Source organism: Mustelus asterias, chromosome 14 (assembly GCF_964213995.1).
Source record: "Mustelus asterias chromosome 14, sMusAst1.hap1.1, whole genome shotgun sequence".
NCBI lineage: Eukaryota > Metazoa > Chordata > Chondrichthyes > Carcharhiniformes > Triakidae > Mustelus > Mustelus asterias.
The window spans coordinates 21,784,460-21,812,040 of record NC_135814.1 but is presented as its reverse complement, the minus strand read 5'-3'; the positions used below and the strand labels follow the sequence as shown (position 1 = coordinate 21,812,040).

At 41.1% G+C, this 27,581-nt stretch overlaps 1 protein-coding gene across 6 annotated transcripts in view; it reads left to right on the top strand.

The window, feature by feature from the left end:
* The window catches only part of mbd5 (methyl-CpG binding domain protein 5), a 215,736-nt gene that overhangs the window by 31,875 nt on the left and 156,280 nt on the right, over positions 1–27,581 (top strand). The window lies entirely within an intron of this gene.

Genomic DNA, 27,581 nt, shown 5'->3' with positions numbered 1-27,581 from the left:
AATGTAAGCCTATTTGTGACTATTAACTTTAATATCGATGCAATATGGCCTTCATGGTATCATCCACATATCACTTCATATGGAACTGAAAAGCAGCTCAAAGCAACTAATGGGATTTTGGGCTCTTTCTTACTTTCAAACAATTTTTGTAAATTTTGGGCCAGGTATTTATTGTACTGCAGTTTTTGTTTGTTTTGTCTGCTTCTGTTTTAGAATGTTCCTGAAACCTTCGTTGCAGTTAAATTTGTCCACTAACTTTAGCCTAACCAATAGCCTTTTGGAAATAACTGGTGAGTATTTTTGAACCCTTCAAATACTGTGTTAAAGGGGAACTGTGAATCAAGTCATGTTATCCCATTCACAGCACCCCGAGATATGCAAGCTTCAGTTCATGGGAGATTCTGCTTATGAAAATTATCTTTCTGCTGCAACTATGTATGGGTTTAAAGTGCTGGGGAAAAACCCAGATTGCATAATATGGTAACTGAATACTTAGAATGCATTTTTGAATTTTGTTAAGTCCAGGAACAAAACATTATGAACATTGTATTTCTGCAGTAAAATATGTTTGTCCAGGTTCATTTAACAAGTTTTTTGGCTTCCCACTAATGAATAAGGCATGGCTCTCCTTAGCTTACATTTTCTTGAAAATATTTCTGAATAAAACAAACAAAAATAGTTATTTTCAACTGTAAAGTTGACATCATTGCAGTCAATTAAAGTAATGAGGTATGCTGAAGTAATTTGCAATTAATTTAATTGTGGCAAAACACAGTTTGTTGAAATTAGATAATTGTATGTTGATGTGTTTCACCATTTCTGTGTTAACAAGGTTTGATTTGATTAACTGGTTTTGAAACTTGGCAACCTATTCTCAACCATTTTGTGCATGTTCCTGAAAACTACAAAATAGGAACTTGCACTTCCACTCCCAAAAAGACAAGATGTCTGTCAGTCAGTTGCATAATTTATTATCTTCTGTCCAGCTTTGGATCATCTGTCAACTGACATTCCTCCTTCACATTTGATGTGCTGGTCCTCATTAAACCCTTACTCTGTTTCACCTTGACCATTCCACCAATATTTCCAAAGATGTGCAGGTTAAGTGGATTGGGCATGCCAAATTGCCCTTTAGTGTCTCAAAATGTGTATGTTAGATGGATTAGCCATAGAACCATAGAAAATTACAGCTCAGAAACAGGCCTTTTGGCCCTTCTTGTCTGTGCCGAACCATTTTTTGCCTAGTCCCATGACCTGCACTTGGACCATATCCCTCCACACCCCTCTCATCCATGAACCCGTCCAAGTTTTTCTTAAATGTTAAAAGTGACCCCGCATTTACCACTTTATCCGGCAGCTCATTCCACACTCCCACCACTCTCTGCGTGAAGAAGCCCCCCCTAATATTCCCTTTAAACTTTTCTCCTTTCACCCTTAGCCCATGCCCTCTGACATTTTTCTCCCCTAGCCTCAGCGGAAAAAGCCTGCTTGCATTCACTCTATACCCATCAAAATCTTATACACCTCTATCAAATCTCCCCTCAATCTTCTACGCTCCAGGGAATAAAGTCCCAACCTATTCAATCTCTCTCTGTAACTCAGCTTCTCAAGTCCTGGCAACATCCTTGTGAACCTTCTCTGCACTCTTTCAACCTTATTTACATCCTGTAACTAGGTGACCAAAACTGTACACAATACTCCAAATTCGGCCTTACCAATGCCTTATATAACCTTACCATAACACTCCAACTTTTATACTCGATACTCCGATTTATAAAGGCCAATGTACCAAAGGCACTCTTTACGACCCTATCCACCTGTGACGTCACTTTTAGGGAATTCTGTACCTGTATTCCCTGATCCCTCTGTTCAACTGCACTCTTCAGAGTCCTACCATTTACCCTGTACGTTCTACTTTGGTTTGTCCTTCCAAAGTGCAATATCTCACACTTGTCTGCGTTAAATTCCATTTGCCATTTTTCAGCCCATTTTTCTAGTTGGTCCAAATCCCTCTGCAAGCTTTGAAAACCTTCCTCACTGTCCACTACACCTCCAATCTTTGTATCATCAGCAAACTTGCTGATCCAATTTACCACATTATCATCCAGATCATTGATATAGATGACAAACAACAATGGACCCAACACCGATCCCTGCGGCACACCACTAGTCACAGGCCTCCACTCAGAGAAGCAATCCTCCACAACCACTCTCTGGCTTCTTCCATTGAGCCAGTGTCTAATCCAATTTACTACCTCCCCATGTATACCTAGCGACTGAACCTTCCTAACTAACCTCCCATGAGGGACCTTGTCAAAGGCCTTGCTGAAATCCAGGTAGACAACATCTACCGCCTTCCCTTCATCCACTTTCCTGGTAACCTCCTCGAAAAACTCTAATAGATTGGTCAAACATGACCTACCACGCACAAAGCCATGTTGACTCTCCCTAATAAGTCCCTGTCTATCCAAATATTTGTAGATCCTATCCCTTATCACACCTTCCAATAACTTGCCCACCACCGACGTCAAACTTACTGGCCTATAATTTCCCGGATTTCTTTTGGAACCTTTTTTAAACAACGGAACAACATTAGCCACCCTCCAATCATCCGGCACCTCCCCCGTGAATACTGACATTTTAAATATGTCTGCCAGGGCTCCTGCAAGTTCAACACTAGCTTCTCTCAAGGTCCGTGGGAATACCCTGTCCGGTCCTGGTGATTTATCCGCTCTGATTTGCCTCAAGACAGCGAGCACCTCCTCCCCTTTTAATCTGTAAAGGTTCCATGACCTCCCTACCAGTTTGCCCTATTTCCGTAGACTCCATGCCCGTTTCCTCAGTAAATACGGATGCAAAAAAAAACCATTTGGTATCTCCCCCATCTCTTTTGGTTCCATACACAGTCTACCACTCCGGTCTTCAAGAGGACCAATTTTATCCCTCACTATCCTTTTGCTCCTAACATACCTATAGAAGCTCTTTGGATTTTCCTTCACTCTGTCTGCCAAAGCAACCTCATGTCTTCTTTTAGCCCTCCTGATTTCCCTCTTAATTAGCTTCTTGCACTTTTTATACTGCTCGAGCATCTGATCTGTTCCTTGCTGCCTGTACATTTCATACAGCTCTCTCTTCCTCTTAATCAGTGTTACAATCTTCCTCGAGAACCAAGGTTCCTTATTCCGATTTATTTTGCCTTTAATCCTGACAGGAACATACAAACTCTGCACTCTCAAAATTTCTCCTTTGAAGGCCTCCCACTTTCCATTTACATCCTTACCAGAGAACAGCCTGTGCCAATCCACACTTCCCAGATCCCTTCTCATTTCATCAAATTTGGCCTTTTTCCAGTTCAGAACTTCAACCCGAGGACCAGATCTATCCTTATCCACGATCAGGTTGAAACTAATGGCATTATGATCACTGGATCCAAAGTGTTCCCTCACACTCACATCTATCACCTGCCCTAACTCATTTCCCAATAGGAGATCCAATATCGCATCCTCTCTAGTTGGCACCTCTATATACTGATGTAGAAAATTCTCCTGAACACATTTTACAAACTCTACCCCGTCTAAACCTTTAACAGTATGCGAGTCCCAATCTATATGTGGAAAATTAAAATCCCCTACTATCACAACTTTGTGTTTCTTGCAGTTGTCAGCTATCTCTCCGCTGATTTGCTCCTCCAATTCTTGCTGACTATTGGGTGGTCTATAATACAACTCCATTAATGTGGTCATACCTTTCTTGTTTCTCAGCTCCACCCATAGGGCCTCTGTAGACAAGCTCCCTAATCTATCCTGCCTGAGTACCGCTGTAACATTTTCCCTGACCAACAATGCCACCCCCCCCACCTTTTATCCCTCTGCCTCTATCCCGCCTGAAACATTGGAACCCTGGAACATTGAACTGCCAGTCCTGCCCCTCCTGTAGCCAAGTTTCACTAATGGCTATAATGTCATATTTCCATGTGTCTATCCACGCCTTCAGCTCATCTGCCTTCCCCACAATACTCCTGGCATTGAAATAGACACACCTCAAAAGATTATTTCCACCACACTCTACCCTTCCATTTGTGATTTTGCTTGAACTAACCTGTCTTTTTACCCCTGCTCCACTATCTGCTCTGGCACTCTGGTTCCCATCCCCCTGCAAATCTAGTTTAAACACTTCCCAATAACACTAGCAAATCTCCCTGCAAGTATATTGGTCCCCTTGTAGTTTAGGTGTAACCCGTCTCTCTTGTACAGGTCCCACCTGCCCCAGAAGAGATCCCAATGATCCAAGAATGGGAAACGTGCCATGGGAAACGTGTGGGGTTATGGGGATAGGGTGGAGGAGTGGGCCTGGGTGAGATACTCTATCAGAGTCGGTGATGACTCGATGGGCCGAATGGTCTCTTCTACACTACAGGGATTCCATACAGTCCTCACCCACACCTTTTATGTCCAAGATAAGCAGACTTGTATGGATATGGCAACCAGTGATGGAGTGATCAAAATCCAGGGTGTTCAAGAGGCCAGAATCAGATGTGCAGACGTCTGAGTTGTGGGGCTGGAGGAGATTGCTGAAATAAGATGTGGCATGGCCAAGAAGGGATTTGTGAACAGGAATGAAAATTTTAAAAATCAAGGTGTTGCTTAACTTAGAGCTAGTGTAGGTCAGCAAGATTTGGGAAGATCAGTTAATGGGAATCATTGCAAGCTAGGATACAGACAGTAGAGTTTTGGATGACCCCATGTTTAAGGAGCATAAAATGTAGGAAGCTGATCAGGAGAGCATTGGAAGAGCCGAGTGTAGGAATAACAACAGCGGGGTGATGGATTCTGAGTCATGTCCTCGGTCCAGCCATCTTCAGCTGCTTCATCAATGACCCTTCTGAAGTGGGAATGTTCACTGATGATTGCACAATGTTCAGCACTTTCACGATGACTCTGATACTGAGGCAGTCCATGTCCAAATGCAGTAAGACCTGGACAATATTCAAGCTTGGGCTCATAAGTGGCAAATAACATTCATGCCGCACAACTGCCAGACAATAACCGTCTTCAACAACTCTTTTCCCTTGACATTCAGTGGCATTACCATCACTGAATCCCCCACTTGGAAGTTTCTGGTGATTAATATTGACCAGTATTAAAACTGAACTGGACCAGCAATATAAATACTGTGTCCACAAGAGCATGGTCAGAGGATAGGAATCATGTGGCGAGTAACTGACTACCTGCCTCCCCAAAGCCCGAATGCCATCTACAAGGCATAAATTGGGGGAGTGATAGAATATTCTACTTACCTAAAAAAATACATCTCCAACAACACTCACTTGACACCACCCAGAGCAAAGCCATTTGACAGGCACACCATCCATAAACATTCACTCCCTTCACCACTGATGCACAGTGGCAGCAGTGTGCATCATGTAAAAGATGCACACCAGGAATTCACCAAGGCTCCTTAGACAGCACATTCCAAACTCTCAACCCTTGCCATCCAGAAGGACAAGGGCAGCAGGCACATGGAGCACAACCACCTGGAATTCCACTCCCACCTGCTCATAATCCAATTTGGAAATATATCTCCATCCCTTCTCTGTCGCTGGGTCAGAATCCTGGAACTCCTTCCATAGAACCATAGAAAATTATAGCTCAGAAACAGGCCTTTTGGCCCTTCTTGTCTGTGCCGAACCATTTTTTGCCTAGTCCCACTGACCTGCACTTGGACCATATCCCTCCACACCCCTCTCATCCATGAACCCGTCCAAGTTTTTCTTAAATGTTAAAGGTGACCCCGCATTTACCACTTTATCCGGCAGCTCATTCCACACTCCCACCACTCTCTGCGTGAAGAAGCCCCCCTAATATTCCCTTTAAACTTTTCTCCTTTCACCCTTAACCCATGCCTTCTGGTTTTTTTCTCCCCTAGCCTCAGCGGAAAAAGCCTGCTTGCATTCACTCGATCTATACCCATCAAGATCTTATACACCTCTATTAAATCAAGTTCCCTAACAGTACTGTGGGTGTACCAATATCACATGAACTACAGTGGTTTAAGAAGGCAGCTCACCACCACCACCTCAACAGCAATTGGGGATGGGCAATAAATGCAGGCCTAGCCAATGAAGCCCACACCTCATGAACGAACTTTTAAAAATCAGCAGTAGTTGAGCGAAGGCAGGGACAAAGACGAAGATAGGCATTCTTAGTGATGGAAAGCCCATCTCGGGGTAGGATGGGACACCAAGGCTGTGAACGGTCTGGTTCAGCCTGGGACAATTGCCTTTCTACTTGCCTTTCTTCCTTTCAGGTAATCCTCAAAACCTACCTCAGACCAAGATTTTGGTCACCTGATCTAAGGTGATCATATGTGCTGGGGTGTCCAATTTTGCTTGATAATGCTTCGATGAAGTATTGTATTTATATGGCGTGTTTAGCTCAATAAAAGTTGTTGGAATCCAAGGTGAGTGGAATCTACAAAAATAGGTGTAGAACAGGAAGAAAGTTGGTATTTTGACATGATGCAGACATATGGGTTGAAGATCAGCCAAAGCAGTCTTCAGAAGGAAAATAATTTACATTTTAGTCATTGTTGAATGTGGATTTAGAATTGCTGGTCAAGAATAAACTATCTTTTAATGAAATTTCTGTCTTGCTGTGCGTTGAAAAATTTTTTGAAAAGGCGATTTTAGTTTACAATGACACTTTTATATCTGTACTTGCGTTTGAGTAACTGCTGCTATCTTTATCACTGTTTGGCATTGAGCATGGCCTACATTTCTAATTTTTAGTCAAGCTTCTAACATTTCACATGCAGAAACTGAGTTAATAAATAATGTACTGTGCTGGCAGTATAAGTAATATGTCCTCATGCCAGACTAACCTGCCAGAGGTTTGTCTAATCATGTTAATGATACAAGTATTTAAGACATTTGAACCTCCATATCCATATATGAATTTACAAAATTATTTCTGTGTTGAGATGCGGGAGTCAGTTCAGAGTTGTATTTTATACCAGGGGTTCAGCCGATTTTCTAGACTGTTTTAAAAAGGTTATAATAATCTGAAGTTAGTTTATCATTTGGAGCTCCATCCAGTATGTTTCATGATAGAATTGTTAAAACAAAGGAGGCTATTTGGCCCATTGTGTCTGCTCTGTCTCTCCAAATGAGGATCATGACCAAATTTCATTCTCCTGCCTTTTCCTCGTACCCTTGCACTTTGTGTCTGTTCAAATAACCATCTAATGCCCCCTTTAATTTCTTGGTTGAACCTGCCTCCACCACATTTACAGGCAGTGCATTCCAGACCCAAACCTCGCTGTTTGAAAGGTTTTTATCACATTATCTTTGCTTCTTTTACACATCACTTTAAATCTATGCCCTCTCATTCTTGATCTTTTTACAAATGGCAACAGTTTCTCCATATCTACTCTAGCCAGCCCTCTCATGATTTTGAACATCTCTATTAAATCCCCTTTTTTGTCTCCAAGGAGAATAGTCCAAACATTCCAATCTATCCTGATAACTGAAGTTTCTCATCCCTGGAGCCATTCTTGTAAGCCTTCTTCGGCACTCTCTCCAGTGTGTTCACGTCCTTCCTGTAATGTGGTGCTCAGAACTGTACACAATACGCCATCTGAGGTCTAAATAGTTTCTTGTATAAGTTTAGATTAAGCTCCTTGCTCTTGTACTCTGTGCTACTGTTAATAAAGCCCAGGATACTGTCTGCTTTATTAACTGCTCTCTCCAGCTTGCCTGCTACCTTCAGTGATCTCTGCACATATCATAGAATCATAGGATCCCTCCAGTGCAGAAGGAGGCCATTGAGCCCACTAAGTTTGGACCAGCCACAATCCCATCCGGGCCCTATCCCCGTAATTCCATGCATTTTCCTTGCCAATCCCCCTGACACTAAGGGACAATTTACCATGGCCAATCAACCTAGCCTGTACATCTTCGGAGTGTGAGTGAAAACTGCCCAGACACGGAGAATGTGCAAACTTCACACAGCCAAGGCCGGAATTAAACTTGGATCTCTGATGTTGTGGAGTAGCAGTGCCAACCACTGCCACTATGCCACCCTAATACACCCATGTCTCTTTGCTCCTGCACCTCGTTAAGAATTGTACCATTTATTTTATATTGTCTGTCCATGTTCTTCCTACTAAAATGTATCACCTCGCACGTCTCCGTATTGAACTTCATCTGCCACCTATCTGCCTACTCCACCAACTTGCCCATGTCCTTTTTTAAGCTCTACACTGTTCTCCTCACAGTTTACAATGCATTCAAGTTTCACGTCATCCGCAAACTTTGAAATTGTTCCCTACACATCAAGATCCAGACTATTAACATACATCCAGAAAAGCATTTATTATAACCCATAAAATACTTAAAGGAATAGACAGGGTCGATGTAGATAAGATTGTAGACTCCCCTTGTTGTGGGGATCTATAACCAGGGGACAAAAATTTCAAGATAAGAGGAAAACCACTTGGGAATGAGATGAGGAGAAATGTTTTCACTCCGGTTGTGAATCTTTGGAATTCACTACCCCAGAGGAAGCGGGTCATTTGAGTATATTTGAAGCAGAGATTGACATTTTTAAATACTGATGACTTAAAGGGCTATGGGGATAGTGTGGGGAAAAGGCATTGAAGTGCATGATCAGCCATGATTGCGTTGAATGCTGGAGTAGGTTTGATGGGCTGAATGGCCGACTCCTGCACCTATGTTCCTAATTTTTTGTTATTTCAAAGACCATGGATTTCCACATCAGTCCTTGGCAAGTAAAGATCCTAGATGTGGTACTGTAATAATGATTTGATTACTGCTCAGGAAATATGCAATTTACAATGACCAATTACCACCACCATCTAGCTCATTCTTTTGTAGAAACCGAGTATAACTTATCAATTAGGTCAAGGCTGAAAAGTTCACAACTTTATAACTTTTCTACCTACTCTAATCCTGTGATGCCAGGGAATGTACAAGTCTTAGCAGCTTTGAATTTCATCTGCTGTGGTCCTTCCCCGTTCCAAATGTTGTTTATCTCTTTCTGCAATTCTATTTAATAGCAAATGTGACTAACCTATGCTGTTTGTATATTCAACTCTTGAAATCCTTGACGTATTTCCAGGAGCCTGATCTATCCAGCATTATGCTTTGTAGATTTTATCACCTATCATAGTATCTATGCCAAATGGGAGTTGTCCTGAAAAATTACTTTTGAACAGTTTTAAACTATTTGAGAATATATATGTAAGGGTTATGCACTATACAAATTAAGAAAACCATTGGTTAATTTCCTGAGCTGTACTGAGTTTAGCAGTTCAGCTTTTGGATGCTGCAGTTACCCAATCGGGCTAACTCCCAACAAGAGCCACTCTTCATTATCCAAACATAAAGCAAGCTTTAAATATTTTGACCCTCTTGTCCCACTGTTAAGGCCACACTTGGAATACTGTGTGCAATTTTGGTCACCCTATTATAGAAAGGATATTATTAAACTAGAAAGAGTACAGAAAAGATTTACTAGGATGCTACCGGGACTTGATGGATTGAGTTATAAGGAGAGGCGAATAGACTGGGACTTTTCTCTCTGGAGCGTAGGAGGCTGAGGGGTGACCTTATAGAGGTCTATAAAATAATGCAGGGCATAGACAAGGTAGACAGTCAATATCTTTTCTCAAAGGTAGGAGAGTCTAAAACTAGAGGGCATAGGTTTAAGGTGAGAGGGGAGAGATACAAAAGTGTCCAGAGGGGCAATTTTTTTACACAGAGGGTGGTGAGTGTCTGGAACAAGCTGCCAGAGATAGTAGTAGAGGCAGGTACAATTTTATCTTTTAAAAAGCATTTAGATAGTTACATAGGTACGATGGGTATAGAGGGATATGGCCAAATGCGGGCAATTGGGATTAGCTTAGGGGGGTTTTAAAAAAACAGGGCGGCATGGACAAGTTGGGCCGAAGGGCCTGTTTCCATGCTGTAAACCTCTGACTCTGTTGTAAATGGTTAGTGAAATTTTTATTAGCCCAGTGTTTTAATTTCTAACCCTAAAATTTGACCCAATTTAAATGTTGCATTTGTCCCATATGGATGCACATAGGGATCTTTTGTTTGTGTTTTAATTGTAATTTCCATTTTTTGTGTTGCTTTCCTTTTTTATTGACCTTTTGTTGTAGTCATTACGAAAGTTAAATAAAGGCTCAGTGGTAAAGCTAGATAGCTGATGGAGATTACATCATTTAAACATGTTTAACATTCATATGGCCAGTGTCTGTTTTAAGGAGTCCACAAGAAGCACAGTTGTTAACTGTATGTATAATCTGGATAGTATTTTCAATAATTTCCAGGTTCGTGATCTAGCCACATTCATGCACATAGAAACCATAGAAACCCTACAGTGCAGAAGGAGGCCATTCGGCCCATCGAGTCTGCACCGACCACAATCCCACCCAGGCCCTCCCCCCACATATTTTACCCACTAATCCCGCTAACCTACGCATCTCAGGACTCTAAGGGGCAATTTTTAACCTGGCCAATCAACCTAACCCGCACATCTTTGGACTGTGGGAGGAAACCGGAGCACCCGGAGGAAACCCACGCAAACACGAGGAGAATGTGCAAACTCCACACAGACAGTGACCCGAGCTGGGAATCGAACCCAGGACCCTGGAGCTGTGAAGCAGCAGTGCTAACCACTGTGCTACCGTGCCGTGAATAGGAGGAGGCAATAGCACAATGGTATTGTCCATGAGCTATATGCCAAAGTCCCAAAGGGTTATGCTCTGGGAACCTGGGTTTGAATCCCACCACAGCAGATGGTGAAATCTGAAGCCTAATGATGACCATGAAATTATCGTAAAATCCATCTACTGTTCTTACCTGGCCTGGCCGACATGTGACTGAATGTGGTTGACTCTTAAATGCCCTCTGAAATGGTCCAGCAAGCCACTCAGTTCAAGGGCAATTCAGGATGGGTAATTAATGCTGGGCCAGACAGTGACGCTCACATCACACAAATAAATCTTTAAAGATGTATTTTACTGACTGGACCTGGTGCAAGTGCTTAGAGAACATACATGTCTGAGAATTGAGAACACTGAACTGGTCAGCTTGCCTTAGTGATAAACTTCCACCTTCTGACAAATAGTTGGTTTTCGAAAGCACCTGCTGAAGTATAACATTTTCAAGTTTCACGAAGAAAAGTTCAACAAAATTTTTTAGCACCAGCTTCATTTGAATTAACAGATTATGTTCACTGAAGTAAGATGTTTAGGGCAGCACAGTGGTTGGTACTGCTGCCTCACAGCTCCAGGGACACGGGTTGGATTCCTGGCTTGGAACATGTCTGTGTGGAGTCTGCACATTTTCCCTGTGTCTACGGAGTTTCCACTAGGTGCTCCGGTTTTCTCCCACAGTCCAACGATGTGCAGGTTCGGTGGATTGACCATGCTAAATTGTCCCTTCGTGTTAGGGGGACTAGCTAGGGTAAATGCATGAGGTTGTGGGGATCGGGCCTGGGTGGGATTGTGGTCAGTGCAGACTCGATGAGCCAAATGGCGGTCTCCTGCACTATAGGATTTTATGACTTCTATGAAATAGGCCACATGAAAGGCACCATGTAAACTATCCTAATTTTGCACTGTATATTGTGCAAACTCATGAATCAGTCCAAGGCTGTCTTATGGCCCTGAAAACTGTCGCCTACTTCAGACTACCTTGGAAGGGCAAGGTATTTCAAAAATTTGAGCAAAATGTAAAGCTAGCTGTTCCATACTGCTGCTCTGCAGTAGCAACATAGGGTGGTATTCGCCACAAACAGAATACTATCGTCAGGCCAAAAATACATTCTGCCTATCACACAAATGAATGATATGGTATATGAATTTCAGTGTCAGTGTGATGCTCGGTATGAAGGCCATACATCCCAAAGACTGGCGGATTGCATCATACAGCATGTCCCAGCTGCTGTTCACAGCAGGAAGTCTCGACCTACCCAACCAGCCTGTGCTTGTAAAAGTCAAAACGCATTGATCAACATAGGAAATAGGGGAGGTCCAAATCCCTGTCCGAAACAGTCTATCTTGGATCCTCAGATTGTGACGCCTCATTCTGGACACCTCCACCATTGGAAACATCCTGTCTAGTCCTGTTAGAATTTTATAGGTTTCTGTGAGACCCTCCCCCCTCCTCAATTCCAGTGAGTACAACCCTAACTGACTCAATCATACATCAATCTGCTAAACCTTCTCTGCACTCCCGCTAGAGCAAGAACATCCTTCCTCAGATAAGGAGACCACAACTGCACACGTACACTTCCAGGTGTGTCCTCACCAAGACCCTGTATCATTGCATCAAGACATCCCTTTTCTTGTACTGGAATCCTCTTGCTATGAGCCTAACATTTGCCTTTTTTTACTACCTGCCGCACCTGCATGATTACCTTCAGTGACTGGTGTCCAAGGATACCCAGGTGTTGTTGCACATTCCCGTCTCCTAATTTATGGCCATTCAGATAGTACTCTGTATTCTGCCTTCCCGGCATCAGATGTGATTCTGCGATTGGATGTTTGTTAAATAATACTTGTGCTAAGAATTACGCTGGCAATCAGTTTAAGATTGAGAATCAGGCTCTCAATGTGTCACATTTGCATGTACTGGAAGCTACATGTATTAATACATAGGCAGAATATGTATGCACTTTCCACCTATTTCAGCTGAATAAAGTAAGTGACAGCCATTCATTCATTACTCAGCGCAATATCTTAACCAAGTTGCCTGGTTTAAACAGTTCTTGGCAGTTAACTGCCAGTCACCATCAATTGCTACATTCGCCATGGCAATGTCTCAACCAATCAAGAGTACACTTGCCAACCAATCAGCACTCTTCTCATAGAGTATAAATTGTTGTTCCCTTCACATTTGATTTTCATGCAAATTATCCTGATGAGTGCAAGATGGAAAACTTTGCCAGAAAATGTCTCTCTTTTTCAGCAATATTCAAGATATAAACACCTTGACTATTACACTCAGGGGAATCTACATTCTGTAGTGAGACCATACTAATGCTTATTGCCACCTTCAGCACAGGCTGAAAGTGGAAATATCTAACAACTTTCAGTATAACAAAAAGATTAAAATAACTGCAAATCAGAAACTTGGAAAAGAAATATATAATTATATCTGGTTCATAGTATTCAACAAAAGGAATTCTATGAAAAACACTAGTGCATTTTGGCCCAAAGTTTGCAGTTTTTGACGATGATCTATTGACATCAGCGCCAATTCTGGGCCAATGTTGAGCTGTATTTGAAAATAAAATGTTGTTTGATTTATTTCTGCTCTGAATTTGCCATTTTTAAGCTGTTTTGGGGATAGAATAGTTGTCAAAGTATTTTTCCTAAAAAGAGAACATATATTTCAAAGTATTTCTGCCTTTTAAAAATTTGTTGCCTATTTGTGTCAATAGGTTGTATGGGGGTGGGGAAAGGCATGCTATCTGCTTCCATCTTGCTATTGTGTCCGCAGAAATTATTCTTTTAAATCTTCATTCATATGTAATCATTAATCTTGAAACAGCAGCAATGCATAATGCATCTTAACAGTGGAGAGAGTTGGCAATCCAAATGCGGTTGTTTATCAGGCTATTTTCCCCTCCCCCTTTAGGGTTCAATTGGTTTGCACGATGCTTTGTCATCTTGTGACTTATGTAATTATAGTGCTGACCTTTGCTGTGTTTTTATTGGTTCACACCAATCACAGCATTTCACTCTTATTCCAGAAATGAATCGCACTGGAATAAAAGTAAACATCCTGATACTGGAAGTACAATTTTATTTTTTTCTTCATGAGTAAGATGCTTTAGTTTATACTTTATTTACATACAGCAAGTAATTTGGTGCCACGAGATCCTCTCTCCTTAAAAAAAAATCATTAATTTTCACCACTGCAGTCAATAGAATGCTGTTTTAATGTTGGCTTTATTACTGAATTAAATAAATTATAAAAAAATGATGTATTTGTATCTCCGAACATTAAGCTGTGGCAGATTTAAATTCCACATTTTTTGTTAAATTATAATGTTGTAATTACTGTGGTAAGTTATAATTACTTCGATAAATCAGCATGTTTTAATATAATATTTACAGATCCAGCAACAATTTGACTTCAGTAACGTACAGGCATTTTGTTAACCATTATTTGGACGTGTAATATTTGATATCAAGGTGACATGAATTGAACGCCAGCATTTTCCCTCCAAGAAATTGCATCAGCCTTACTTTTTTTAAAAAACAGAAGTGTGGCTTTAAGAAAAGATTAAATCTATATTTTAAAAATATTAATTCTGTAGTCTTGTAATAGATAGCAGTGAAGCCATATTATATTTATAGCATTATAACTTAATTATCACACTTGGCATTTTCAGAAGATGAATCCTTTGAGTTGACCCATAAATATATTTCCAGACTTCTGACTGTTCCATGACTCTTCCATGGACTCCAGTTGTGCATACTTTTATTCATGGCTCTCCCACTTCTCAAACCGCAGTTGGATAGAAATGCAACATGAGGCAAAATTTTGCTTGTATTACAATTCAAAACTTTGTAACCCTGCACCATAATACATCCTTTGTTACAGTTTTCTTCGCATCTCAAAAGTATAGGAACTTCAGTCATAATGATTAGGGTGTGAAGTTAACTACTGTTTATAAGGAATATTATTAGATACTACTGACATTCCTTTTCTCATAAAAACATATGAATTCGGAGCAGGAGAAGGCCATGCAGTCCCTTGAGCCTGCTCTGCCATTGTATAAGAGTTTGATTGATCTGATTGTTGTCTCAATCCTTCTTTCCTGTCTACCCCCTATAACCTTTGACTCCCTTGTCGATCAAGAATCCACCTAACTCGACCTTAAAAATATTTGATGACCCTCCCTCCACTGCTCTCTAGGAAAGAGAATTCCACAGACTACCGACCCTCAGGGAAAAAAGATTCTCCTCATCTCCCTGTTAAATGGGGGATCCCTTATTATTAATCTGTTCTTCAAGCTGTAATCTCTCCCGTAAGTGGAAGCATCCCCCCTCAAGTTTTGACGAAGGGTCATCTGGGCTAGAAACATCAGCTCTTTTCTCTCACAGATGCTGCCAGACCTGCTGAGATTTTCCAGCATTTTCTCTCTTGCTCTCAGTATCCACCCTGTCAAGTCCCCTCAGCATCTTGTGTTTCAGTAAAAGTTCCTCTCTAAAAGTTCTTCTGAACTCCCGTGGACAGAGGCCAAATCCATCATACATTTCTTCATAACATCCTTATCCCAGGAATCAGTCGAGTGAACCTTCACTGAGCTGTTTTGAATACATTTATATCCTTAAGTTGGGAGGCCAAAACTGTACACAATGCTACATATGTGGTCTCACCAGCACCTTGACACAATTGTACAAAATTTTCCATTCTGCTCCCCTTTTAATAAAGGCCAACATTTTATTTGCCTTCCTGGACACCCAGATACCTTTGTACAGCAGAATTCTGCAGTCTCTCTCAATTTAAATTCGATTCTGTTCTTCTATTCTTACTGCCAAAGTGGGCAACCTCACATTTTCCCACATTATATGCAATATGCCAAATTTTTGCCCACTTACTGAACCTATCTAAACCACTTTGCAGTCTCCTTATCTTGTCTTCACAATTTGTTCTCCTCCCTATATTTTGTGTCGTCAGCAATTGAACAATCATTGATTGTGTTCAATCATTCAAGGTATTGATATGAATTATAAATAGTTGAGCCCCCAACACATCGCTATGGCATTCCACTAGTTACAGCTTGCCAACCCAAAAATGACCAATTTACCCCTCCTCTCTGCTTCTTGTAGCTGTCCAATCCACTATCCATAGTGGATACCTCTTGATACCACCACACCTTATTTTGTGTGGCAACCTTTGAGCCACAGAATCCTGACAGTGGAGGAAAGAGGCCATTCAACCCACCAAGTGTGCACTGACTCTCCGAAAGAGCATCCCATCCAGGCCCTACCCTTCACCCTATTCTTGTAGCCCTGTACCTTCAAACTGCCCACCTTTGGACACTGACGGGCAATTTATCATGGCCAATCCATCTAACCTCCAAATCTTGTCCTGTGGAAGGAAACTGGAGCATCCGAAGAAAACCCATGCGGACACTGAGAGAACATGGAAACTCCACACAGACAGTAACCTGGCTGGAATTGAATCCAGCTGTGAGCAGCAGTGCTGGCCACCACGCCACCCTTATCAAATGCCTTTTGGAAATTCAGGTACACCACATCTACAGGTTTTCCTTTATCCATGTCACTTATTACTTTCTGAAAGAACTCCACTAAATTTGTCAAACACAAATTCCCTTCCACAAAACCATGTTGACGAAGTATCCTGCCATAACCTCTTCAATAATGGATTCTAACAATTTTCCTGGTGTGAGGCTAACTGGCCTGTAATTTCCTGATTCCTGTCTCTATCCTTTTTTGAATAGAGGAGTTACATTTGCTATTTTCCAACCTGATGTGATCTTTCCAGAATCTCGGAAATTTTGGAAAATTGCAACCATTGCACCTGCAATCACAGTAGCCACTTATTTAATGATGCTAGGATGCAGTCTGTCATGTTCTTATGACTTATCAGCTTACAATTGAAATATCTTTCTCTGTACCCTTGCTCTGGTGATTGTAATTTTAAGTTCCTCCCTCCCTTTCTTGATTTACCAGTATTTCCGGGATGCCAGTTGTCTTTACAGTGAAAGCAGACACAAAATACCTGTTCAACACTTCCGCCATTTCCTTATTTCCCATTATTAATTCCCCAGGCACCCTCCAGAGGACCGACTTTAGTTCCATTTTTCCTTTTTAAATATTTGTAACATCTCTATTATTTTACTTTCACTTGTACTCTAATTTATTGTTTGATTTGGACTTTAGACAGACTTTTAGTGAGTAAGGGAACCAAGGGTTATGGGGGATAAGATGGAAAAGTTGAGTTGTGGTTTATATCAGATCAGTCATGATCTCATTGAATGGTGGGGTAGACTCAATGTGATGAATGGCCTACTTTTCTGCTCCTGTGTTGTATGGTCGTCTTTGCTGGTTTTTAAAATTCTGCCCTACCACTAATCTTGTGTGCTTTTTCTTTCAATTGATACTATCCTTAATTTGCTTAGTTAACCACCGAAGATGCATCCTTCTCTTAGATACATTTCAATCAGAAAGATACTATGTTGAGTGTTATGTCTCTTTTATATATCCTTAAATGTCTGCTGCTGCATCTCTATTGGCCCACCCTTTAACCTAATTTCCTACTTCATTTTGGCCAACTCTATCTTCACACCTTGCAATTGCTTTTATTTAAGTTTCAAACAACTTGTCTTAGACCCAGTCCTCTCCCTCAAAATGGGGCTGGGGTGGGGCTGAGAGGAGCCAGGACTGTGGGAATCCAAGAGGAGGGTGGGTGTGCGAGTGAGTGCTCCCACTTAAAATGACTAAAAGAAGCTCATACTTGGAAGTATTTGTTGAATTAGGGAACTATATTTTTTATTATAATAAATGTATGCATTTAATTGGGCGGCACGGTAGCACAGTGGTTAGCACTGCTGCTTCACAGCTCCAGGGTCGCGGGTTCGATTCCCGGCTTGGGTCACTGTCTGTGTGGAGTTTGCACATTCTCCTCGTGTCTGCGTGGGTTTCCTCCGGGTGCTCCGGTTTCCTCCCACAGTCCAAAGATGTGCGGGTTAGGTTGATTGGCCAGGTTAAAAATTGCCCCTTAGAGTCCTGGGATGCGTAGGTTAGAGGGATTAGCGGGTAAATATGTGAGGGTAGGGCCTGGGTGGGATTGTGGTCGGTGCAGACTCGATGGGCCGAATGGCCTCCTTCTGCACTGTAGGGTTTCTATGATTTCTGTGAGAAGCAGAAACATCTTTTTTATTTGTATGTTTGTATCTATAGTGCATTGATCATTTTTTTGTGGTTTAATTGTTCAGTGTAATGAGGCTGTTTCTCAGAGGTTCAATCAGGACTCTTGGGAGATCAAAAAGGTTCCACGGCTGGAAAGGTTTGGGAAACCCTGCTGTAGAATGTTCCAGAGGCAGGATGGTGCAAGATCTTGTAGATGAGGATTTTTGGAGTCATACCGAGCACAATGGAAGACGGTTGTAGTTCTTGGAGGTCAACTATTTCAGCTCCAGGACATCATTACAGGAATTCCTCGGGAGTGTCCCAGATCCAGTTACCTTCAGCTGGCTTATCAACAACCCTCCTATCATAAAGTCAGAGGTGGAGATATTTGTTGATGATTGCATAATGTTCACCATTCATGACTCCTCAGATACTGTAGCAGTCCATGTCCAAATTCAGCAAGACATTGACAATATCCAGGCTTGGCTGATAATTGGCAAGTAACATTCGTGCCACACAAGCGCCATCTCCAAAAAGTGATAATCTAACCATCGGCCCTTGATATTCAACGTCATTACCATTACTGAATCCCCGACTATCAAGATCCTGGGGGCTACCATTGATCAGAAACTGAACTGAACTAGCCTTATAAATACTATGGCTGCAAGAAGATATGAATCCTGTGGCGAATAATTCAGCAAGGGATAGTGGTAGACCAGAATACTGGGAGGTTTTTAGGATCCAGGAGCAAAAATGAAAAACCTCATAAGGGAGAAAATTTTGAGAGAAACTTGCATGCAGCATGAAAAACTAACAGTAAGAGTTTCTATGGATGTGTGAATAGGAAGCAGGCAGCCAAGGTAAAAGTGGGACCTCTACTGAATGAGGCTGGTGAACTGATAACAGCAAGAAATGGCGGACATGCTAAGTAGATTTTTTGCGTCAGTCATCACCGTGGAAGATGTTGCAAATATCCCGAAGATATCAGATGGACTGATTTCAAATAACATGGTAGGATTTTAAAAATTCCAATCACATTCAGTATTAGAAAAACTCAAGGGGCTAAAGGCGGACAAGTCATCAAGACCTGATGAACTGCATGCTAGGGTTTTAATGGAAGTGGCGACAGAGATAATGGACTCATTGGTTGAAATTTTTCATAGCTCCCTAAATTCTAGGAGTATACCAGAAGATTGGAAAAGAGCCAACGTGACGACCTTGTTTACAAAGGCAGAAGGCAGGGAACTATAGGCCAGTTAGTTTAACATCTATTCTTGGCAAGATGCTGGAGTCAATAATCAGAGGAAATAGCTAATCATTTAGGAAAGCTGAATATAATCAAACCTCGCCAATATGGTTTTATGAAAGGTAAATCATGTTTGACAAATTTGCTCGAGTTCTTTGATGTAACAGAGAGAGTAGATAGAGAGGAACCTGTGGATGTAGTGTATTTACATTTCCAAAAGACATTTGGCAAGGTATCACATAAGAGGCTGGTGCATAAAGTAAAAACCCATGGAACTGGAAGCAGTGTGTTAGCATGGATTGAAAATGGCTGTCACATAGAAAACAGAGAGTTGAAATAAATGGGTCCTTTTCAGAATGGAAAAAGATAACTAATGGAGTACTGCAGGTATCAGTTCTGGGTCTGCAATTTTTCACTATTTACATTAATGACCTGGAGAAAGGAGCAGAATGTAAGGTTCCCAAATTTGCCAATGATACAAAGGGCATGTTGTGATGAGGATATTGTGATTCTGCAACGGGATATAGATAGATTGGGTGACGGGCGAAAACCTGGCAAATGGAGTTCAATGTGGGGAAGTGTGAGGTGATACATTTCAGTAGGAGGAATCAAAAGGCAGATTACTATCTAAATGGAGAGAGACTACAGCTCAGTAAAGTACCGAGGGATTTACCTGTTCTAGTGCATGAATCACAAAAAGCTCGCAGGCATGTCCAACACGTCGTTTATTAGGCAAATAGTATTTTGGCCTTAATTGCAAAGGGGTTGGAGTTTAAAAATAGGAAGGTTTCGTTCCAATTGTACGAGGTGTTAGTGAGGCCTCACCTGGAATATTGTGTATAGTTTTGGTCCCCTGAGCTAAAAAAGGATATAATAACATTGGAGGCTGTCCAAAGGAGATTCACCAAACTAATTCCTGGGATGAGAGGGTTATTCTATCAAGAGAGTAGAAATCGTCTAAGTCTGTATTCTTTGGCGTTTAGAAGAGTGAGCGGTGACCTTATTTAAACACATAAGATCTTGAGGGAGCTTGACAGGGTAGATGGTGAAATGTTTTCACTAGTGGGAGAGTCTCAAACGAGGGGACATAACTACAAGATGAAGGGCTGGCCATTTAAAACTATGGTGCATAAAAATTTATTCTCGCAGAGGGTGGTGAATCTCTGGAATTCTCTTCGCCAAAGGGTGGTGAAGGCTGGATCACAAGAAGTATTTGAAGTGGAGGTGGATATATATGTGATAGATTGAGAAATAGAGGGCTATGGGGAAATGGCACAGTAAAGGAATTGAGGCTAGTGTAGATCAGACACGATTGTATTGAATGGCAGAACAGGCTTGAAGGGCCTGGTGGCCAACCCATCCCCCATCCACCAAGCCACTCACTTGAAAATATGTATTCATTCCTTTACTGTTGGTCAAAATTCTGGAGCTCTGCATGTACCTCCAGCACCTGACTGAAGCAGCTCAAGAAGGTAACTCACCATGACCTTCTCTAGGGCAATTTAGGGGTGGGCAATGAATGGTGGCCTAGCCAGCGAAGCCCACATCCCGTGAATGAATAGGAAAAAAAAGTGTAATCACTGTTATTAATTGCATATTAGGTACTTGAGGATAATTTGAGTCCTCTATGAATGCAAGTTCTTGAATTTTTCTTTTCAGTCCAATTAGTTGAACAGCTAATTTAGCAGAACTGAAAACAAGGATAGAAAATCAATTACTTGCAAACAATTCAACTTGAATCTAATTGGCAAATACTTAAAGTTTGTATCTATTAAGTTTCAACTCTTACCGTTCTACACCGAAATACCTTAACTTCCCTATCTTGCTTTAGCATTTGTTTAGAAGAAAATCAGATTATATATGATGCTAAATAGGCTTCATTATTTCCAAAGCAAAATATCAGTGTAAATTGGGAACATAAAAGCGGCTATTTTTTCTGAAGGGAATTCAAGTTTAGGGTGAGTTCTATCATGCAGGACAACCCATGCATATGTCACACCATTGATCTTGATGGTTAGCCAGTGAGGATTCAAAGCCTTCAGAATCAATTTAACATTAGTTATTTTGATAAAAAAACAGGGATTTACGAAAGAGTTTTTTAAAAATCATTTGACTTCTGGTGAGGTTGCACTATTTTCTGTATCTTGTTACTTCAATTCCTATGGTCGGAAAAGACATCTATTCTTAAAGTTGCCACCAAATTTTCAGATCATCTACCTATTATGAGAATTTAAGACTTGCTAAGGACATCTTGTGAATGTGTTTTGTACTCTTCTAAAACTCAATTGATGATGAGACTAAAGCTTGAGCAACCATCAACCATTAGTCTTCATTAGGCCAGTGATTACTGTTGAAATGTATGTCTTTGTTTGAGGTCTCTATGTAAAGGTCTTTGTGAAACACAAGATTTGCCAAGGTTGGTGTAATGCAAATTATTGATGTCAGATCCTCTCGAGTTAAATCTATGGTGACCTTGGTTAATTGTCACTTCAATATTAATGCACAAGTTTTACTTTCGTGGTTTTGCTGGTGCTGTGCAGCAAAAGGAATGTAATGTTCTAGTTTTCATCTGTAATTGCTGGAGTACAACTGTCATGGTAAACAAGCATTTAGCAAGTCATCTGAGCACTTTTTAGTTATTATCCACATTCCTCCATTGGTGCCACTGAATCATCTTTTCTCGTATACAAGAGTCTGTCTTTCCAGTCATTAAGATGACCCATTAACTATCAATATCTCTTTCTTTTAAAAAATGATTCTACCTTATAGGTTTACCTTGATGTTGCAGCCAACTTTTAGGGATTCTCTTCACCTGTATTTTTCTCACTTAGGTCTCTGTGTACTTTTAAAAAATTAATATTTTTCAAATACTTGTTGGGAGTGGTGCTGCCGTTGCACTGTCTATAACTGTTACATGTAGAGGCTGCTAAATACAGTCAAAACTGGCATGCAAATCAGGTTTGAAACTTTGATGCTAGATAGCAGATCAAACGTTCCAGGCCATTAAAAATCTATGGAGCCTGCCCTTAATATTTAAAAACTAATCCTAAGTTTTTGCAACACCAGTGATGAATTTCATCAAGTTTGGCTGTATAGTTCAGTATTGCATAGCAAGAAATTCTATTCGCTGACATGATGTTGAATTAATTTGCATTTGGAACAGAGACAAGGACACATTTATTAACTGCCTGGAGGCTTGGTAGTGTTGCGGAGGGAGGAAAGGGAGAAATGGAGGAATTTCGATTTTATTGCAGTGACAGTAGTAGGAAAATTAAACGTTTGTTACAGCTGAATCAATACAGCTTGCGTGCAGATAAGTATTTCCAGTGTTTGCAGACCTTGTACATGTGTTAAAAATGCTTCTTATCTGAGGCACTATTTATATTTTCACAGCCTAAAACTTTGTCGAACATTTTCAACTTGTTGTCACTGATACATTATAGTTCAACAAACAGAATTTTTACTTTGAAAAGTGACATTTTGGATAAGATGTCCTGCAACATCAGGTCATGAAGAACTTGTTTAACGTTTCAGATATGGAACATAACTTCAGTCTTTGCCTAACAGACTAACAGTAAGTTAAACAAAACCATTGCAGAAGGAACAAAAACCAATGGACTTTGCATTCACCAATTTAAGATCAATTTTGTTTGACTCTCGGTAAATGCTAAATTCTCCTTCTGTGTACCCAAACAGGCCCGAGTGTGGTGATGAGAACATTTTCACAGTAACTTCATTGCAGTGTTAATGTAAGCCTACTTGTGACACTAATAAATAAATTTAAACTTAAATATGTGAATTTTGCACTATTTCCTAGTTTTGTATCTTCTCACTATTCCAGTAAGCCCCCTCTGAATGTCCATTGACATGGCAGGGAAATTGTCACTTGTTCACGTGGTGCACTGGAGCCAAATTGAATGGATAGTTCTCAACATTTGGTATGTCAGAGAGCTCATTTTTGCACCTGTGTTTTATTCGTCCCCACCCCATTTGTCCAGCTTTCATATGCAAATGAAGGTAATTGAGTGCATTGAAGTTGCATTTGACACTATTATGGACTGAAGTTTTAATGAGCACTCATCAGATCTTTGCCCTATGTTGTGCAACCACTCTGTAGTACAGTAGGATTATGGGTATTCTGAATTTGTTCTGTTTGTAATGTGATGAATTTGGAGCATTGTTGGCTGTGCTGGAACAACTTGCACATGCGCAGTTTCTTAAATTGCTTTCACAGTGTGGGAATCGAATTACTGGCCTGAACAAAATTGTTGTCCTCATATCCCATGCTGTTGAGGTGCTTTTTCCCTCGGAGGCAGAGGACAAAAGTACCATGAAACTGTGTGCTTGTCTCAACGAGCAGAATGTGACATAGTTTATAATAGCCACCAGTGTATGTCAGATCATGTGTTTTTCAATCATTTTCATATTATACGCAAACAATCAGAGAGACTCACCAGTCTGAACTATTCATTATTCACTTTAGGAATTGAATTGCAGGAAAGTTTTATACAAAACATATAATCTTATTAGTTTTACAGACAGGCATCAGCACTGAAATTTAGAGCCTATTCTACAATAACTTGAATTTATATTGCAACTGGAATGTTCTCAAGTGTTTCACATCAGTAAGTGTAATCAGACTGAAGTTGAAATTCAGCCAAAGAAGGTGACATTATGTCAGGTGACTGGTCAAAGCTTACGTTTTACAAAAGATCTTCAAGGAGGAGAGAAAGGCAGAGAAATTTGTGAAAATTCGGAGCTCAGGATCTCAATAGCTAAAGGAATGGCTGTCAATTCTGTTGTGAAGGAATTGGGGAATGAACAAGAGACTAGAGTAGAGGAATACAAGTCCTCAATTGAATTGAATTATAAAATAATAAAATGGGATAGAACCCATGTCCAGCATAAAAGATTAGCTTTTTTTTTATAACTCATTTAATTTCTTTATCATTTGAATTGCATGATTGGTGATTTTCATCTCTGCTTGCTGATTGTTATGTTCTCAAACTGTTCAGCTGTGATTTATTGTTGCTACTGAAGTTTAATCCGAAAAGTTGCATGTGTTGCATATATTTGCAAATAAAAAGGTGCACTGGCTGAAGTGTGGCTGATGCGCGTGATGCACATTGTGGTTGATAAAAGTTGTTCATATTTAATGTATTTTATCCAATTTTCACATTCCTTGTCATCACTCCCCATCTTTACTTTCAATGGTGCTGTTGCCGGAATGTTGTCAGGACCCAGAGCATTGCAGTATCCCGTGCCTTCAGCCATTTCTTGATATCATGTGGAGTGAATCAAATTAGCTGAAGACTGACATCTGTGATGCTGGAGACCTCTGGAGCAAGCAGAGATGGATCATCCACTTGGCACTTCTGGCTGAAGATTGATGCAAATGTTTTAGCCTCTTTTGCACTGATGTGTTGGGCTCCCCCATCGTTATGATTGGTGATATTTTTGGAGTCGCCGCCTCCAGTAAGTTGTTTAATTGTCCACCACTATTCACTACCAGATGTGTCAGGACTGCAGAGCTTAGGTCTGATCCATTAGTTGTGAAATTGCTTAGTTCTGTCTTATTGCATACTGCTTCTGCTGTTTGGCACGCACGTAGTCCTGTGCTGTAACTCCACCATGTTGACGCCTCATTTTTGGGTATGCCTGTTTCTACTCCTGGCATGTCCTCCTACATTCTTCATCGACCAGGATCAGTCTCCCAGCTTGATGGTAATGGGGATTATATAGGGCCATTGTGGTTGTATACAAATCTGCTGCTGCTCATGGCCAACGGCATCTCATGAGATGGATGCCCAGTCTTGAATTGCTAGATCTGTTTGAAACCTATCCCAATTAGTACAGTGTTACACTGGATGGTATCTCAACGTGGAGAGGGAAATTGGTCCCCATTAGGTCTGTGTGTTGGTCATTCCGACCAATATTGTCATGGACAGGTGCTCTTGGGACAGGTAGCTTGGTGAGGACTTGATCAAGTAGGCTTTTCCCTCTTGTTAGTTCCCTCAATACCTGCCAAGGACCCAGTCTGGCAGCGATAGTCCTTTAGAACTTGGCCAGTTCGGTCAATGGTAGTGCTATCAAGCCATTCTTGGTGTTGGATACTCAAGTCTCCCAACCAAAGTACATTCTATGCCTTTTCCACCCTCAGTGCTTCTTCCAAGTGGTATTCAACATGGAGGAGTCCTGATTCATCAGCTGAGGTGGATGGTAAGCAGCAGGAGGTTTCCTTGTCCATTTTTGTTTAACCTAATGCCATGAAGCTTCATGCGGTCCAGAGTCAATGTTGAGGACTCGGAGGTCAACTCTCTCCTGACTGTATGCATTGCAGTGCCACCTCTGGTGGGTTTGTCCTGTTGCCAATTTTGTCACAAGCCCTGAGATATCAGCATGGAGGATTTTGCTAGATCATTAGGCCTGGGTGAGCTGCTCTGATTTCCTGTGCGTAGGCTGATGGCAGGTGGTCTGTTCAGTTTCATTTCTTTTAGTCTTGGTAGTGGTTTGAGACAGCTGAATGGCTTACGAGGCCATTCCTGAGGGTATTTAAGAATCCACCTGTGGGTTTGGAATCACATGCAGGCAAGACCAAGAAAGGACAGCAGATTTCCTTCCCCAGAGGATATTAGTGAACCAGTTGGATTTTTACAACTATTGCCATAATTAGACTAGCTTTTAAGTATTTATTGAATTTGAATTCCACAAACTACCATGTTTAGATTTGAATCCGTGTCCCCAGAACATAAGCATAGGTCCGTGAGTTACTCATCCTGTGAAAATGGAAGACGAAGTAAAATGCACCTCTTGCTACAACATTCCATACAGTTCAAATCATAGAATTTTTAAAAATACTTTTCCAATTCAATCAAATCAAGTCCAATTCAGAGTCTCAACACGTTGAGACATTCCCGATCCAAGCTGACAAGACAGGGTCTGCAACCCCTGTCTTGGGCCTGATCTACATGAGCCAAGCTGATTGGAGTAGGCGCAGGTCTTCCTCCTCCAAGGCTTCTTTGCATTTGCATCTTAGCCAAAAGGCCGAGATGCCGCTTTTAAAAATTGCTTCTTATGAAAATGAAGCTTAAATGTAACCTAATGACCCAACCAAGTGCAGCATCCGCATACTACACATGATCTTAGCCAAAAGGCCCACAGTTCAAATCATAGAAATGCTACAGCACAGAAGGTGGCAATTTGGTCGCTTGTGTTCATTTCAGCTGTCCAACAGCAACTCAATCCCACTCCCCCACCCTTTCCCAATAACCTTGCTTTTTTTTTGCCTGTGATAATTATCCAATTCTGTTTTGGATGCAACAATTGAATCTGCCACCACATTCTCAGGCAGCGCAATTCGGATCCTAACCACTTCCCGCATAAAGAAGGTTTTCCTTGCATCACCTCTGTTTTTTGCCAATTACCTCAATCGGTGTCTTCTGGTTCTTGACCTCACGATTTTGAACACCTCTATCAACTTTTCTCTCAAACTCCTCTTCTCTCAGGAGAGCAGGCCCATTGTCTCTAGTCTTTCAAGATAATTGTCTGAGGAATGTTGAAACATTATGTCTTGTCTCTGCAATTTTATCCTTATATTCCTCAGTATCTTTGGATGCATCTGATCAGATCCTGATGATTTAATAAGTCAGCCTTCTTCACTCCTCTTTGTCAATTTTTAGCTCATCCAGTGATCAGCTCCTTCTTTCACTACCACACTGGCATCATCATCATCCTTGGTAAGGACAGGTGCAAAGTACTTTCCTACTACCTCAGGTATGGCCTCTGTCGCTAATTCCAAACCCCTTTTTTGGTCACTAATAGGACCTGCTTTACCATTTGCACATTTTTACTCTCTACCTGTCTGTGGAAGACTTTTGAATGCCCTTTTATGTTGGCTGCCAGTCTCTGTTCATACTCTCTCCTTGATCTAATTTCTTTCATCACTTCCCCTTTAAACTTTCTATATTCATCCTGGTTCTCAATTGTATTATAAGATTGTAATCTCTGCCTCCATTTTGCTTCCTTTTTCTTTGTTGGTTTTGTTTTACTGTCATTTCTCTTTTTGCTTTCAGGCAACAGTTGTTCAGCATTCTGCTGTGCATACCTCCCCTAGACATGTCTTTTGTTTCTTCACTTGTCCTACTGCATTTTTTTTTCAGGCGTATCCTATCAAAATCTTCTCGTCATCTAATCTCTCCTCCCACCCATCCTATCACAGACCTTCCCTTCTGTTCTTCATCCCACGATTCGGTCTTTCATTTGCTTGAAATCTACATTTCCAACTATTCCCAGTTCTAATGAAAGGTCATTGACCTCAAGTGGTCACTCCTTTTTCTCTCTCCACGTGCTGCGTGACCTGCCGAGTACTTCCAGCGTTTTCTGTTTTCATTTTTAGTGAATTTTAACGTTTGGCCCC